Source organism: Astatotilapia calliptera, chromosome 6 (genome assembly GCF_964374335.1).
Source record: "Astatotilapia calliptera chromosome 6, fAstCal68.1, whole genome shotgun sequence".
Taxonomy (NCBI): domain Eukaryota; kingdom Metazoa; phylum Chordata; class Actinopteri; order Cichliformes; family Cichlidae; genus Astatotilapia; species Astatotilapia calliptera.
The window spans coordinates 6,707,061-6,724,331 of NC_137427.1; the positions used below are offsets into that span (position 1 = coordinate 6,707,061).

At 39.4% G+C, this 17,271-nt stretch overlaps 2 long non-coding RNA genes across 2 annotated transcripts; one reads left to right on the forward strand and one right to left on the reverse strand.

The window, feature by feature from the left end:
- Positions 1–4,414: 4,414 nt before the first annotated feature.
- LOC145429283 (uncharacterized) lies at positions 4,415–5,918 on the reverse strand. Its single transcript, XR_013909525.1, has 2 exons — positions 5,721–5,918; positions 4,415–5,116 (listed from the first exon to the last, which is right to left on the reverse strand). It is a non-coding gene; the product is annotated as an uncharacterized LOC145429283 (long non-coding RNA).
- Positions 5,919–9,124: 3,206 nt separating this feature from the next.
- LOC145429370 (uncharacterized) lies at positions 9,125–11,884 on the forward strand. Its single transcript, XR_013909602.1, has 4 exons — positions 9,125–9,493; positions 10,517–10,573; positions 11,085–11,174; positions 11,263–11,884. It is a non-coding gene; the product is annotated as an uncharacterized LOC145429370 (long non-coding RNA).
- Positions 11,885–17,271: the final 5,387 nt, after the last annotated feature.

Below are 17,271 nucleotides of genomic sequence, written 5' to 3' on the forward strand. Positions count from 1 at the left end.
AACAGAACCTGTGCCAGAAAACAACTTAGAGCTGGTGTTCAACAAAACAAACTGATATGTGAACTTTGGCCCTATAGTTTGTTTCTGAGGGTCTCTTTTTGCTAAGCAAGTCCAGATGTTTTAGGTCCCCAGTGGAACTCCAAAAAGCAGTTCCTTTCAAGCTGCAGGCAAAGGCCTACATTGCACTGCTGGCATTTACAAGTAGTGATTATCTTACAGACAGTGCACTGCTTCTTTCCCATGCTTGCCCTCTGCCTCTTCTCCACATCTCTAGTGCTCGTAGGGACAGGAAAGTGTCCTTAACTTGGGAACTCAGGTGTGGTATCCAGGCGAACACCTAGGAGGTGTGAAGCAGTTTTATTCATTCTAGTTCTTAGAGATTTTTATGTGTTCTCTATTCCAATTCCAACATTTCTTGTTAAGAACAAATATAGCACAAAAAAAATTAACAGTTTTTATGGAAGCAACATTATCCAAGACTGCAGATGTCTGCAACATCAGCAATGTGGAAATGTGAAGCAATGAAGTACAAATACTTTGTTGCTGTCCTTTCCGAACGCAATAGATGCGACCAAAAAGCGGCAGACGCCCCTAGCTGGTTGCATGTACATTCGCATCTTGACGGGTGTCCAACGCGAACTGGTCGCGCTTTAAAATATGCAATTTTCACACGCGTGAAGCGGAAATGTGGAAGGAAGTAGTGCCAGAGGGTATGTTTGCAAGATGGCAGCTGTCGATCTAGTGTTTGAAGAGAGAGTCTCCCTTCTCTATTTACTGTGGAGAGCAGAGCAGCGGGGTAAAGGACGTCCTCACGTCCTCATACCTGGGTCCATCAGGTCCTCCAGGAGCCTGAGCAGTTTGGTGAGTTTCACCACTTGCTCCAAGAGCTGCGTCTGCATGACGGTCGCTTTCAGTCATACCACCGTCTTTCCCTCACCCAGTTTAAGGAGCTGCTGTCCCGCGTCGGTCCAAGCATCGCCCGCCTAGACAACTACAGACGCTCAATCTCACCTGCAGAGCGCCTGTCCATCTGCCTCCAGTTAGCAAAAGTGTTTAATACGGTAGTCCTTTATTGATACCTGTGCTAATATATGCTAAACTATCTGTTTATACACTGATAACATGGATGTGGTATGCTGTCAGTGAATGCCATCGGTGTTTACTGATAGCATTTTTACAAAAATCATCTGTGATATTTACACCTTACATTTTCAAAACAGGCTTGTTGCTTTAATTTTAACATATTTGTGGGAAGATAATATTTTTACAACAATGTACACCTAAAAATATCAAACTACTGCGAGTAAATGAAGGGAACAATTTCAATTTCAATTTCAATTTTATTTCTATAGCACATTTAAAAGTCACAAGTACAACAAAGTGCTTCACAAACGAACCATACTTGCAATTTACAACAGGAGAAAACAGTTAACAAAGAATAAAATTATAAAATAATAATATAAGAACAGACATGAATCAGGGAAAATTAAGCTAAGTAGTTTGAAAAGCGAGCTTAAACAGATGGGTTTTTAACCGAGATTTAAAAGATTGGATAGTTTCCGACACACGGACATCAACCGGTAGGCTGTTCCAGAGTTTTGGTGCAGCGAAAGCAAAGGCCCGATCCCCCTTCGTCTTTAATCGAGACATTGGTTGCATTAGAAGCCCCTGATTAGAGGATCTGAGTGCCCTTGTAGGGATATATAGATTAAGAAGGTCAATCAAATAACTGGGTGCCAAGTTATTTAAGATTTTAAAAGTATATAAAAGAATTTTAAAAACAATACGGTATTTGACAGGAAGCCAGTGGAGGTCAGCTAGAATGGGAGTAATATGATTCTGTCTTCTAGCGCCGCTTAAAAGGCGTGCTGCGGCATTCTGGACTAATTGTAGGCGTTGAATAAGAGAGAGTTGGAGGCCTAAGTAAAGAGAATTACAGTAGTCCAGTCTAGAGGTTATAAAAGCATGAATGAGCCTTTCAAGGTCTTTATGTCATAGGTAAGGCATTGCCTTCGAAATTTGGCGTAGTTGGTAGAAGCTGGTTTTTACCACTGCAGCCACTTGCTTATCTAATTTGAGGGAGCTGTCCAGCATTACTCCGAGATTTCTGACAGTGGGCGATAAGTGGCTGGCATAGGAACCTAAAGTCTCCGAAAGCTGTTTCAACGGCATGTGGCTACCAAAGACGATAATTTCTGTTTTGTTTTCATTGAGGGTGAGCGAATTATGCAGTAGCCAGTCTCTGACGTCACACAGGCAATTAAGCAACGGCAATAGCGGGGATTGAAGATCCAAATCCAAAGGGAAATAGATTTGGATATCATCCGCATAGCAGTGAAAAGAGATATTGTGATTTCTAAAGATTTTTCCCAGGGGTAACAGATAGAGAGAGAACAACGTGGGACTTAACACAGACCCCTGGGGAACACCGCAACGAAGGGGTGCGGGGGAAGAGGAGTGATTTCCCATAGAGACAGAGAAAAACCGCTCGGATAGGTATGATTTAAACCATGAGAGTACTTTGCCTTTAAGGCCAACTACATGTTCAAGTCTTGAAAGGAGAATATCATGGTCGACCGTATCAAAAGGAACAATAACACACAAAGACAATCCTAGGTGGTGTAGCCATCACCAGGGTGTATTACATAAAAAGAGACAAGAAAGGCAAAACCATTTAGTTTATGCATCATTTATAGCAGTAGAATAAGGGTAATTTGGTTCAGAATGATCTGGAATGGCATGTGTAGTTCAGAATTCTAAAAGTTGGTCAATTCTTTTTGCATCTAGCTAGTACTATAGAAGTGGAGAAGGCATCAATTGAGCAATGTGCTTTGGCAGGTAATTGGGTAATTTCAAATGCAACCTTGTTAACAGCAAACACACAAACTGTTTATGTGCAGTTTGTTCACAGTATTTTTTGCTAGCTAAAGATGCACCTGCCATTCCTTTCCAGGGATAAAAAACGTGTAAGCACTAACTTCCCTCAGAGATGGAGAGAAATGTAAGAAAGATGTCACGGGGTGGAAATGGACAAGTTAACTAGTTTTTTTTTTTTTTATCTTGCATGAGTTGCTGTGTTTTACTATTTTTAATATTTTAATATTGTACATTTATTGTTGACTTGTCCTGGAGAGACTCCGCCCCTCCCTGATTACTAACTTGGCACACCTGGGAGGTCACAGAGGCCCAATAAGAGGGTCTGGCAGGCCAGGAGAAGGGGACAGCAGAGATGGAGAAGTAGTTGGTGGCAGGCGGTGGCAGGCGGTGGCCGGCATTGGTGCGGGTTTTGGTATATCGGAGTGGCGACAGCCAGTGTGCAGAGAGGTAGAGGGAGTTGTTCTGGTGCTGAAGAAGTGGCTTGATGCCGGAGGATGCTACGGTGGGGGATTAAGTGGCAGCGGGACAGTACGGTGTCCCCTAGAGACAAAGCACGTACAAACTCCAAAACACTTGCAAACTCCAAAGCACATGCAAACTCCAAAACACATGCAAATTCCAAAACACTTGCAAACTAAAAAACACATGCAAACTCCAAAACACGTACAAACTCCAAAACACTTGCAAATTCCAAAACACATGCAAACTCCAAAACACTTGCAAACTAAAAAACACATGCAAACTCCAAAACACGTACAAACTCCAAAATACTTGCAAAATCCAAAACACTTGCAAACTCAAAAACACTTGCAAACTCCAAAACACATGCAAATTCCAAAACACAACTGAAGTGCTCCAGGACGCTAGGGGCAGTGTTGAGCTCGATTTGCAAAATAAACGGCAAGTTTGTCTGTATGGAACAGTCTAGTCGCCGTCGCGCTTCCCAGGTTGCCTAGCAACCATGATACTAACCGCTGGAAACGTGTCATACAACTTTGTTTGACAGAAATGAGGGAGAACATATTTTGTTCATTTGTTTGTTTGTTTCTACAAGAGCTTTGTGTGATTTGATAAGTATCTGAGGCTGAGACCACAGGACAGTAAAACATGATTTTTGGGCTTCATTTCTGTACTGAACAGTTATTTCAAGATTAGTTAGTAAATAAGAATTAGCTGATGTTGTTCATGAGACTAAAGTCATATCACTTTGGTAATGTAAATATAATATGGCCAATATTATAGTTATTATATTAATCATTATTAGCTATTACAGCAGTGAACATGAACTCTGTGTCAAATACTGAGCTTCAGTACAGATTCAAGTTGCAGTTATTTATATGTCCTATCACCTTAAATCTTCACTCAAAGACAAGTATCTTTGACAGTGCATATATAGGTGTATCATATATAAGAGACAAATGTTGTTCCTTCAGTATGTTGGCATTACTAAATTTGGCTCATTGCTTACATATATTTATAAAAAGAAAATGTACAAGCTGTGATAACTGTTTCTGATAAAATGAAGAGTACACTGATATATGAAATATTCCTTTATTGGGTGAGAAAATCAGACCATGTCATAACTGCTTTAAGTCATACAGAATAGATATCAGAGCCTTAAACAGGCTGACTTCTGCTAAATGGGTCAAACTGGGCAGAAAGTATACAAACACATAACATCCTTATAGAATATGATGTAACACTATAGATCAACTTACCTCAGAATATATAAAGCATATAAACAATTACAGCAATATGATGCAACAAACACAGCAGTGCTACTAATCCAAAATACTCAAAGCTTCATAGAACTGGAACAAACATTTATTTTTAGGTCCATTCTGCTGCTGATACATACTTTAGGTTTCTGAATATTACACTTGTTGCTGCCTTTCATAGTGTGTAACTTGAAGGCCCTGAGTACTTTCTCCCACACTGAAAACACTGGAATGATCAAATTATTTGAAAATTACCTAATAAGACTGATTCAGGACAGACAATTAGTTATTTTAAACTTTCCTAGCAGTCCTTCACAAACAGGAAACAGTCTGTCTATTCTCTCCATCTGTCAGCTGCTGCTGGCTCTTCCTCCTCCTCTTCCTCACACATTGTTGAGTTTGTCCTGGTGGATTATCAGGGGGGCAAAGCCTCACAGATGATGTGCAGCAGTGGGTCCCTCAGTCTGTCCTCACTCTGGACACTTGCAGTTGTCACACATGGAAATCAAATGTGTGATAAGCTGCAGGATTCAAACACAAGTGTAACTTATAAACACATGTTCATACTTTTATTACACAATCAGAGAGAAAGAAAAAGAGAGAGAGTGCAGGACAGACAGACAGGTGGCAGTCTCAGGTGTATACACTGCTACAAAACAGCACAAAAGAAGGAGGATTTAGTGTTTGTGTTATTACGAAACAAGAAGAGTTCCCAGATGGTACAGTGGACACATGTGTGACTCCTGTGATTAAAGCATCTTTCTTTCAGCTTAACGAGTGAACCGTCAGCTCGTTCAAACACACGTTAAACAGTGCAGTGGATCCTGCTTGTGCCGTGATATTAAGGACTGCAAACCGAGCAGCATCACTGACTTTCAGCTTGTTGTGTTTGTGGATACATGACTGACTTTAATTATCCACAAAATCATCACAATCTCTGTAAGATTAAGGTCGACTATATATATATTTTTTAAAGTAAAGGCTTTAAAACCAAGTTAATTCTGAAAGTACAGACATCACTAATGTCACATAACTTTCCCGACATGTGGCCAACAATAATGGTTTAATGTTGTTTATTAAAAAAATATTTGTGCATAAATAAGTGACATAATATTCAGTACTTACTTCTGAAAGTTTACTCTTCCTCCGCTCCGCTTCCACCGTTTTTTTTCCGGCAAAATTATCCACACCACCACCGCACTATGAAGTCTGGGATATGTTGGGCCATGAAGGCTACACCGACCCATCCTTAAAATTCAGGGAAATTAAGGACGCATTTGAGGGCCGCATTTCGAGCAGCCTTTGAATTGGGAAAGCCTTCTCTTGTCGCTGTGACATAAAGGCCGCATTTTAAGGCCGATTAAGGCTGCAAACTCCAAATCCGGTCATTGGTACTTCCTGGCTTGTGTAGTTACTAGGTAACAAAAGCTCAACACTGCCCCTAGCGTCCTGGAGCACTTCCGTTGCGTTTTGGAATTTGCATGTGTTTTTTAGTTTGCAAGTGTTTTGGATTTTGCAAGTGTTTTTTAGTTTGTACGTGTTTTGGATTTTGCATGTGTTTTGGAGTTTGTACGTGTTTTGGAGTTTGCAAGTGTTTTGGATTTTGCAAGTGTTTTGGATTTTGCAAGTGTTTTGGAGTTTGTACGTGTTTTGGAGTTTGTACGTGTTTTGGAGTTTGTACGTGTTTTTTAGTTTGCAAGTGTTTTGGATTTTGCAAGTGTTTTGGATTTTGCAAGTGTTTTGGATTTTGCAAGTGTTTTGGAGTTTGTACGTGTTTTGGAGTTTGCATGTGTTTTTTAGTTTGCAAGTGTTTTGGAATTTGCATGTGTTCTGGAGTTTGCATGTGCTTTGGAGTTTGCAAGTATTTTGGAGTTTGTACGTGCTTTGTCTCTAGGGGCCACCGTAGACAGCGCCCTATCTGCTACGGCGAGACCACAGTGCTGGTGTGACACAGAAAAGCGGCAGGCGGAGTTGAGAGCTCTGCCCATCCGGGTACTCCGGAGCGGAGAGACGTGACGGCTGGGGATGCCACCGGGCTTTCCTTGCCCCGCTCTGAATTTACTGGATTTTAACGTTGTGGCTGACGCTGCCGGACTTTTAGTGATTTTTACGCTGTGGCTGACACCACCGGACTTTTAGTGTTTATGTTTTTTGGTTTTTACTGTGTGTTCTCCCTGGCCAGGGCTGTTTTAATTGCTTTTAAACTTTTTTGAACAATATATGATATCTAGTAGTTACAGTTTTATATTGTTCTATTCCCTTGGCTGTTCCACTGTTCTGTCCATTTTTTGGAGGGTTTCCCTCCTTAGAGTAATACCTGGTGACCACTTACAAAGACAGGGCAAGAGAAAAAGAAGAGAGGTTCTATTTAAAGGTAAGGACTGCTTAGTGGCATTTGATAAACTGGAAATTTAAAGTTTACACTAATGCCCTCATTTCTTTAATCATATATTGGATCTGTATATGATGTGAAGTTAAATTTTTTTCGTATTATAAAATGTCCTGCAAAATAAAGTGAGGTATACTAACTTTGTGTTATTTCAAGGTTACATGAAAATACTAGGCAAGTTAGTGGAAGGTAAACTGGTTGACGTTTGTGAGTCTTTGTAGTTTTTAATGTAAATTTATTTCTCTAGTAGTAGAAGTAGCTTAGCGTCCGAGAGTTTCTCCAGAGTTTCCTTCTACTTATAAATACAGTATATTAGATATATGTACCAAATAAGCTGATGATTAAAGACAACTGGAATTGCATATGGTCACATTAAACAAATGTGGAATGAATAACAAGGGCAAATTAGACTAAGGTTGCAATTGCAAAGATACTATGATGTCTTTCTCTTTGAACGCAGCCTGGTAATTAAGATCAATGTTAGGTAGCTGAAAGAGACTCAATATTTTTTTTGATGTAAGAGCAAATGCTTCTGTTCATCCTCAAGACCACATGCAGTCCCCAGTAATTTATTGATGGAATGCAGGATCTATCCAGAGTAGAGCTGTGTTATTACAAACTGTTCCACTGAAAACTGAAATCTATGTGTAACAGCTAACTTTATGATGTGTACGTCATAGAACATAAAACATTGTTCACTGTCAAATCCTAAGCTTTTTGTGTGCTAATGAAAATACTGTTACCGTGCCATGTGTTTAAATGCACTTCTGTTTTATTTTAGCAAATTAGAGAGCCTGTAGGTACTTATTAAAGTCATCAAAACCTACACCTCAACACAGGGCTTGGAACCAGTCTCCTGGAGAGGGGCTGGACTATGTCTCAGCTTGGAGTTGCCCTTGGTAAGTGTTGGCAGGCTAGGGTGGGTGTCCTAGTATCCACTCAGCTTGATGCCTGTACGTTGGGGATTTTCCTAGTCGATGAGAGGGTTTGTTCCCTGCGTCTTTGGGTCGGGGAATTGGTCCTGACTGTCGATTTCACTTATGTGCCAAATACGGGCAGGATATTTGAGGGTGCTCCACCTGGGGACTCTGTTGTCCTACTGAGAGACTTTAACACTCATGTGGGCAACGACTGTAAGACCTCGAGGGGCATGCGAGGAGTGGCCTGCCGGATCTGAACCCAAGTCGTGTTCTGTTACTGGATTCCTATGCAAACAACAGTTTGTCCATAACAATCACCATGTTTGAACATAAGGGTATTCATACATGCACATGGCACCAGGACACTGTAGGCCACAGGTCGCAGATCGATTTTCTAATTCTCGTTAGATCTGCAGCCCTATGTTATGGACACTCAGGTGAAGAGAAGTCCTGAACTGTCGACTGATCACCACCTGGTGGTGAGTTGGATCAGGTGCAGGAGAAGGATGTTGAACAGACCTGGCATGGCTAAACATATAGTGAGGGTGCACTTGGAATGCCTTGCAGAGGCCCTGGTCTGCAAGATCTGCAACTCCCACCTCTGGCAGAGTTTCAACAACATTCCAAGGGGGACTGGAAACTGTGATTCTTTTCATAATTTTTATGGACTTAATTTCTAGGTGTGGCCAAGTGGCGGAGGGCTTCTACTTGGGTGATCTCAGAATGTCATCTCTGCTTTTTGCAGATGATGTGTTTCTGTTGGCTTCATCCAGTGACAGCGTCCAACTCGAGCTAGAGTGGTTTGCAGCTGAGTGTAAAGCGGGAAAGAGAATCAGCACCTCCAAGTCTGAGGCCATGGTCCTCAGCCGGAAAAGGGTCGAGTGCCCACTCCGGGTCAAGGACGAATTCCTGCCTAAAGTAGAGGAGTTTAAGTAAGTCTTGTTCATGAGCAGAGAGATTACTTTTTTTCAAGTAACGAGTAAAGTAAGGGATTACTATTGCAAAATCGGTAATTAGATTACCGTTACTTTCCCGTAGGAACGCTGCGTTACTAAAACCGTGATTTTTTTTGCAAGAATGTCTCATGACAGTGACGTAAGCAAGTGCGACGTTCGTGGAAAAAGCTGTGTGCAGATCAACAATGGATCATATATGGAGTACGGGAGAGAGTATGAGCGTGCAGCATTTAAAGTGCACTCTAAAAAATATTCATGGTGTTTGTAGGTAGAACTTAACAAAAAAGCATTTTTCTGCTAAAAAAAGTAAGTTGCCTACATGTACACGTTTCAGTGAGTTGAATAATCAATGTTAGAAGTCAGTGCAACACAAAAATTAAAAAACAGTTCCTTAACTTAAATGTTTGAGTATATTGAATAAAATACTTTTGTCATCAATCAACAACAGAAAATATTAAGTTTGTGTAACATGTAAAAATGAGTTTCAACATCCTTCCTGTTTGAATTGAGACCATTCAGACAGACGAGGGCAACCCCGTAGCATATGTTCGTATCGTGCGCAACAGTTTCTGGATTCTTGTGGCTTCGTGGGAGAAGAGGTGTGTTTGCCCTCGACTGTGTTCGGTGAGTTAAGTAAGTACTGAATTCTAAATAGATGAATTACAAGTTATATTTGTACACTCTAAAATGTCATATTAAAAAAAACTGAAATTTGATGGTTTTAATCGTAATTTAGCAGAGTAGAGTTGTTGTTGTTTTTTTAAGTTTAGCTAGCCGTTTCTTTTAGCTAGCAAACGTTCCTCACAAATAAAAGAGTACAGATACAATTAAAACATGTCACTTGTCAGGGTACATTTGGTTAGCTGATAGACTATGCCGACAGCAGAGCATGTTCAATTTGAACCCGTATATGTTCAAATTAACCGGTCAGTAGCTGCCTGCATTTTTATCATGGTGTCAGAGTAAATTCGTGTTTCCACAAGATGGTCTCGGGTGAGGTAACTAATTACTGACAGAGTCAAATGTGGTGAATTTATCCCTGACTAAAAGTATTTCTATCAATTGTGTTGATGTTCTAAGCTCGACTGGGAATTCTGCCTGAGATTAAAGTTGGTTGACCTAGCAAAAAAAAAAAACAAAAAACAATATTGTGTGTGTGTGTGTGTGTGTGTGTGTGTGTGTGTGTGTGTGTGTGTGTGCGTGCATACGACTTGCATTTGCTTTCTGTAATTGTAAGCATAATGTAAAGTGTGGGATTGTGGCATGTCCACAGTGGTATTTAAATAGTTTAAAAGAAATTTCTCTTGCACATTTGGATTTGACACAAGTTTAAACTGCAGTCTGTAGATGTCAATTTTAAAATTCAATTTTGTTCAGTCTTTATGATTAATCTTTTTCAGTGTTGCATTGTAGTGTTTTAGAGAAGGTTTTATACTTAAAATAGCTTGTTAACTCAAAAGCTTCAATAATTCTTTGCATTACAAAAGGTCGCAGTAAATTTCAAAATGCATTGGACTTGCAAAATTTGCAAGTTTGAAACATCAAGAAGGAATGAGCTCTTAAAGCATTACAGGCTTAAACATAGCCATGGTGGACTGTTTATACCTTGCCTGTACTGGGATTGTTACTGCTCATTTGAACATGTGCTTCTCATAGGAACCGAAAACACACTCCTCACTCATTGGATGACTTCAAGCCTGAGCTGATACAGAGGTGTGTCAGTCGTTTGAATGCAGGAGATGATCCTCTTGAGGAACATAATGAAAATCCATTGTGTGAAGATGTAGCAAATGAAGAGGATGAAGAAATTGGGGAATTGCCTAATTTAATTGAGAAACATTTAGCCCACCTACTACTAAAACTGGAAAGTATATTTAATGTACCTCGCAGGTGTATTGATGAATTAGTTGTTACAGTTACAGTTATAGTTCATGTCATTCTCTGATTCAGGTCCTATTCATCAAAAGCACAATTGTGCTGTTGATGAAATTTAGGTTACATTTACTTTTAGTCACTTTATCCTATTGCTAGCAAAGTGGGCATTTAAAGCAGGCCAGTGTGTAACAGTTTAAATTGAAGTTACAAAGATTAAATCTTTATTTCTTTTAAAAACATATTTAAAATCAATATTTGGCACAATGCAAGTCACATAAATGTAATAGTTTTGACTTTTCACCTAATAAACTGTAAGTTTAAGTTTTGTTTTGCTTTTTTTATTCTCCAGAGTTCGGTGGAAATGAAGAGAGAGGTCGCAATCCGTTGCCTGAAGGTGTATCTGAAAGAGAAGGAAGAGGATCTCTTCAGAGAACAGCTGGTAGGTGAATCTCGCATTCTTTTGTGTTTTATTTTTAAATGGCACATAAAATGCTGACATGTTTCCATTTAAACTACCTACTTGCCAGGATGGTGAACAACAGTTCCCAGAAGAAGTGGTAAAGATTGTAGACACCAGACGAGCAGCAGTGTCTCTCCCAGCTGTCGCTAAAATTGTGATTGAAGGAACAGCAGTCCTGGAAGACCTTGATGTGCCCAGAGTGTGTGCCTTAATGATGGGGCTTATATACACTCTCAATCTGAGCTACCCAAAACAAGTAAAGAACACTCTAGAGGTATTTCTGGAACTTGATGGGCTTAAACCAGTCCACGGGTAATGTCTGTTAAGTGCAAACTTCTGTCATGAAACGAATATGAATTGGACTGTAGTATTCCGATGTGCCTGTTACGTTTTTGTATGCAGTCCTAGATGAGTGTAGTTTTGAGAAAAGTTTGTAATACATATAATCTTAGCTTTGGATTGTTCTGTTGTTGAACATTAAAATCTTTTGTCATTTCCTTGATTCTGCGACAAGTTGAACAAGTTGATACCAATTGAAGTTAATGTTAATGTACATGAAGTACTTTTTTTTTTTTTTAGTCATTTATAATTAAAGGGCTGCTGTAATGTCTCATTTATGTTGTATTGACACAGAAGTGTATTACTTTGAAAATGTTTTGTAATAAAATAATCAATTGGAATAAGTGAAATGGCTTTGTGTGATTTTTAGAAAAGCTACTATAGAAACCTAAACTAATTGGCATGGATAATTGTGAGTAGGATACATGTAAAAAAGTTCGTTGGTGTAACTCAACTAATGTAATTTCTCAACTTAATTTTACCAGAAATTTTAAATTAATATTAGGTTGCATAAACTTAATTATGCTTGTGGAGGTCAAGGTAAATCATGTTGGTTTGTTAAACAAGTTGAGTTAGCCAAACCTAAAAATTTCTTGCTGGATTTACTTAATAATATGCAAAATTTGTAACTTAAAAAGCTAAGTGGAAATTGTTACCTCAATTTTTTTAAGTTAAGCCAACAAAATATTTTTTAGAGTGTGTGGAAGTACTGACCTTACTTTGAGTTTGATTCCATAAAAAGAAACAAAAACATTAGTGTTCGTTGTGCGTGGGAAGAAAACTTCTTTTTACAGCGAAAAAAAACCCCTAAACTTCCAAGCAAGCACCGAGTGCGCTATGACGTAATGGGAAACTCACAGAGAAACTCGCGGATTCTTCCACTGACCGCTGCGGCACACCTGCACCAGGGTAAACCTACGCCTTCGCCACTCCTGCTTTACAGGTGAAAATAGAGCAACAGGACCGCTAGTCTGTGACTTTATTTATTTTCTGCTGTTTTACTTGCATCTATTTGAAAGAGTGAGTGTAAACACAAAAAATATTTTATTTTATGTGCTGGAATGTGCAGAAAATAGGTTTAAATGTTAAACTAATTTCTTCCAGTCAGTGAATGTTGCATATAATTAAATTTTTGCTTGATGCATAAAGTTAAAAGATTAAAACTAACAAAACAAGTTTTAAAAAGAGACTTTTCCAGTTGATTACATTTTGTATGGTGGATTGTAGAAAAAGTAGAATTGTGCTGAAAGATCTATCGATTTATTACCTATTCAGGTTGTAAATCGTGTTTTTAAAAAGTAACTAAGTAATTAATTACTTTTGAAAATAAGTAATCAGTAAAGTAATGGGATTACTTTTTTGGGGAAGTAATCAGTAATTAGTTACTGATTACTTTTTTCAAGTAACTTGACCAACACTGTTCATGAGTGAGGGGAAAAGGGAGCGGAAGATCGTCAGACGAATTGGTACTGTGGCTGCAGTGATGCGGACGTTGTACCAGTCTGTCGTGGTGAAGAGAGAGCTTAACGTAAAAGAGAAAGGTCTACGTCCCTACCCTCATGTATGGACATAAGCTTTGGGTAGCGACATTGAAATGAGCCAGTTGAGATCGTTTGGGCTAGGTTGCCTTCTGGGCATCTCCAGGGTGATATATTCTGGGCATGTCTCTCTGGGAGGAGGACCCGGGGCAGACCCAGGACACGCTAAAGACACTGTATCTCTCAGCTGGCCTGGGAACACCTTGGTGTTCCCCCGGAAAGGTTGGAGGGGGTGGCTGGGGAGAAGCATTAATCTGTAATACTAAATCAACCTCATTAATAGGTGCATATTGTATTTAGAAAAGAAAATCAATGGGAGGCACTGAGTCACACTTTCATTATGTATCAATCTCTGTGTAGAAATGTGACTAAAAGCCTGGAACACTGCAAACCACTGCTCACTGTAAAAAAACCTGAGGCACACAGGTATTGGGTTTCTCCTCTTCCATCCAGTGCTCCATTTTAAATTTATTTCCATTAACCTCACCTCTGTTTTGTAAAAATACCACTATTACTGAGGAGCCGAAATGTTTGAGGCTCAGTTCTAAATATGCAGGTTGAGAACTGAGTGAAGAGCTGCAGGACAGAGCAAAAGTTTTGGCAGTGAGCTCACAGCTTTGAGCTGTCCAGTTAAACAGTTGTTCTGATAACATCTCCTCCTCTCCTTCAAAATGAATTAACACTCCTAGCACAATCTATTACAAAAACATCAGACTCTTAAAAAAAAAAGACATGCTAATGTCAGTGTAAATTATTCCCCGAAAGGGAAACTCCTGTCCAGAACTTTCAGTCACAAAATTCACGCTGAGCTTATTTAATAAACACCAACAGTAGCTTTTTAACACACAAAAAAGAGCCTTAATAAATCTGGCTAAACATTTGGTACTCTGTAGTGTGCTTTCATTATAGGAGTTTAAATTACAGCACAGGCTTATTGTCATTGCTCTTCTTTTTGTCATGGTCCTGGGTCGTTGACCCAGCGTTTGTGTTTCATTTTGGTGTCATCTTATGTTTTGTGTTTAATTCTTATTTTGTATCAGTGCTTAGGGTTTGGTTCTTGTATTTAGCGCTTCAGTGTTCTCCCTCCTGTGCTCTGTTTGTGTCCCTGAGTTTGTCTTTGTGAATTTCCTATTTTACTTTGAAGGTCTGTGTCTGTTATCACTGTGTCAGCTTGTGTCTTCCTGTCGTCTTGTGAATTAGGATCACCTGTGCTCCCCTCCTGTGTACCATTACCTGATTATCTTGTGTGTGTATATATATAGTGGGTGTCAGTCTGTGCTCCTTGTCGGTTCGTTGACATGTTACTTAGTGTAAATCTGTGTTATCCTGCGTCTTTTGTCATCTCTACGTCTCTCTGCTCCTCACTCTGATCTCCATTCCCAGCTCTTCATCCCCCATATACCTCCTTATGTTTTCCCTGCGTGTGACTTTGTGAGTTATGGTTTTGTGTTTAGTTATTATTAGTTTTCCCCAGTTTAGGTTCATGTTTAGTTCTGCCCAACGCCTTTTGTTATTGAGCACTGCAAATAAACCTCACTCACATCTCCACCGCAGTCTGCAACTCTGGTCCTCATTCACTCCACCACCCAACTACTGCCTCAACCGTGCCACTTTTGAAGAAAAAAATGTACAATGTTCACCTCTGGGAGGATGTGTGACCTTTTTGGGCTTAGTGTATCCTCATCAATATGTATGGAAAGTCTCCATGCGTATTCAGAGTTGGGCATGTCTGTGTTTACAGCACTTTGAATTTTATTCATTTAAGTATTCGTTTGAGTGCAACACAAACACAATGCTTATATATCTTGATCTAATAAAAACAAAACCACATATGCACCAAATTTGACCAAAATTTACAAATATTGAAACCAAATAAATTTCCTTTTTTTTTTTCCTATTATCAGTTTAGTAATTTATATATATTTAGTTACAAAAGTTTTGTTCTCTTTATTTTCCATTTTAGTGTTCATTAACCCTTTAGAGCCGATCGGAGCGGGAGCGCTCTGTTATGCGTAACTATTTTTAAATCCCGGTAGCACTGCAACCACGTAAGCTAGCGCAAAAATTTTTTTTGCATATGAAACCGGAGGAGTTGTACTTGCATATTGTGCCATCAGCTTGTCCTAGGTCACCGTTTCCTTCCACATAAAGCTTTGCAAAAACTGAATAAAAAGCGCTTGCAGGAACAAAAACATAATATTCCAGAAACACGCTTTGCCGGTCCGATCAGCTGTTCAAAACACTTCCTACGTTGGAATAGACGTCAGCGCGAACTTTTGCATTTCCGCCATTACCTGGCCGAAACCGGAAGTGACGTCATTTTCGCGGAAATGTAGTCTTTTTTGCCATCAGGGCCTCAGGGCCTATACTGCTCTTTTTAAAAGTTATCTTTGACTTTATGACTTTCTGTGTCGTTTCTGGGATGCTTAGGACTCATATTGCACTGCTGGAAATAGTTTATTTTGATGCATATGCTGCTTTTTTGCAAATTTGCAGTATAATATTTATTTTCGTTTTTCCTGCAGTGTATAAAAATTGGTGTATTTCAAAAATAAAACTATGAAGACACTCAAAATAAATTTCCTGTGGTGGGAAACTATTTTGTGCAACTTTTTTGTATTTACAGTTTTGAGGGATAAGCCTCTTAAATTTCTCTAACTACAAATATATATGTTAAAAAATCAAAAACGATTTTCAATTTTTTTGTAGTTTATTGCACTTTTTTGCAATTTATGTAATTACTATGCACTTAATGAATACATATTATTAAAATCTGGGCTATAATGGTTGTATTGATGTATAGCAACTTGAAATGCTCCCAAAAATGGCTCCACAGCATGTAAAAATATAATATAAGCTCTGGCGGACTTGGTTCTATGGTAGGTCTTAAAGGGTTAACTGTCATAACCTTGGTGCTCACCCATACAGTCTCCACCCCTCCCTCTCCTCTTCATCTTGCTGGACTGTCCCCATGTCCCTCACACCATCACCATGCTCTGTCAGCTGCAAGTGTAATAAGCAATTAGACTAGACAAAAGACGAACATGAGGCAGGAGATGAGTATTTGATAAAAGTCTAAATTCAATTCCCATGCATAATGAATACCTGCTCTGTTTCTATGCTGCTGCCAGTGTTTGTCCTTGACCCAGTCCAAGAGTGTGCCATCATCCTCCAGTTTATTCTTAAATTGAGGATTCAATGTGAACACCTCTCAGAGAACAGTTTTATCAATGATTCTCTATGGAGTGCAGATTTCTAATTAGCGAAAAGGAAACTGAGCACAATTTGTCTAAGTGATATTAATTTTAATTAGTCTTTGAAACGATATTTATCAGAAAAATCTTACCAGACAGCCTGCTTGGACACAGACACTATCTCCTTCCTGTATTGTGTATACTGGTTCTCTAGTGTGGAAAGGGGTTTAAACTAAAAACCTTTCCTAACTGATCAGAGCACATTGTGTCATAAATAATCATAGTACCTTATAACCCCCAAAAGCACTTTGCTTTCTAAGGGTAGGTTTACTTATTCTTCCTAGAGTTTCCAAAACTAGAATTGGAGCCAGAGCCTTCAGCTGTCAGGTTCCTCTCCTGTTGAGCCAGCTCCAATTTTTTCTTTCTTCAAAAGTTAAACAGCCTCTCCATTATTAGGATTAGGCTTTAAACATTCCTTTTTGATAAAGGTTATAGTTAGTTATGCTGCTGTAGGTTTTGGCTATTGGAGGACCTACCATGATTCACAAAGCGCTTCTCCTGCACTGCCTTCTTTCCCATTGGCCAAACCAGCTACTATGGCCTGTCATTAACTATTGCCAGTGTTGGGGAGTAACGGAATACATGTACCGCCGTTACGTATTTAAAATACAAAATATGAGTAACTGTATTCCGTTACAGTTACCATTGAATACAGTTGCTTTATTGAAATAAATGGATTACACGGCAGTATTTTCCTGTTTCATGTTGTGGCGGTTCAGGACTGTTTGGGTTTTGTTTGACAGCTACGTTCTGTTGTTCCGGGCGGCAGCGTTACGGTTGCCATGGTTACAGGGTGACGCGCTCTGTCTGCGACTATGTGTTTCCTGGGTGACAGAGCGCCTTTTTGTTGTTCTTGTTGTTGTGCTAAGCTAATAGGCAGAATGCTACAGGCATAGCTCTAAGGAACGTAGCCTCATGGGCAGTGTAGTCCGTGCTGCAGGGGGA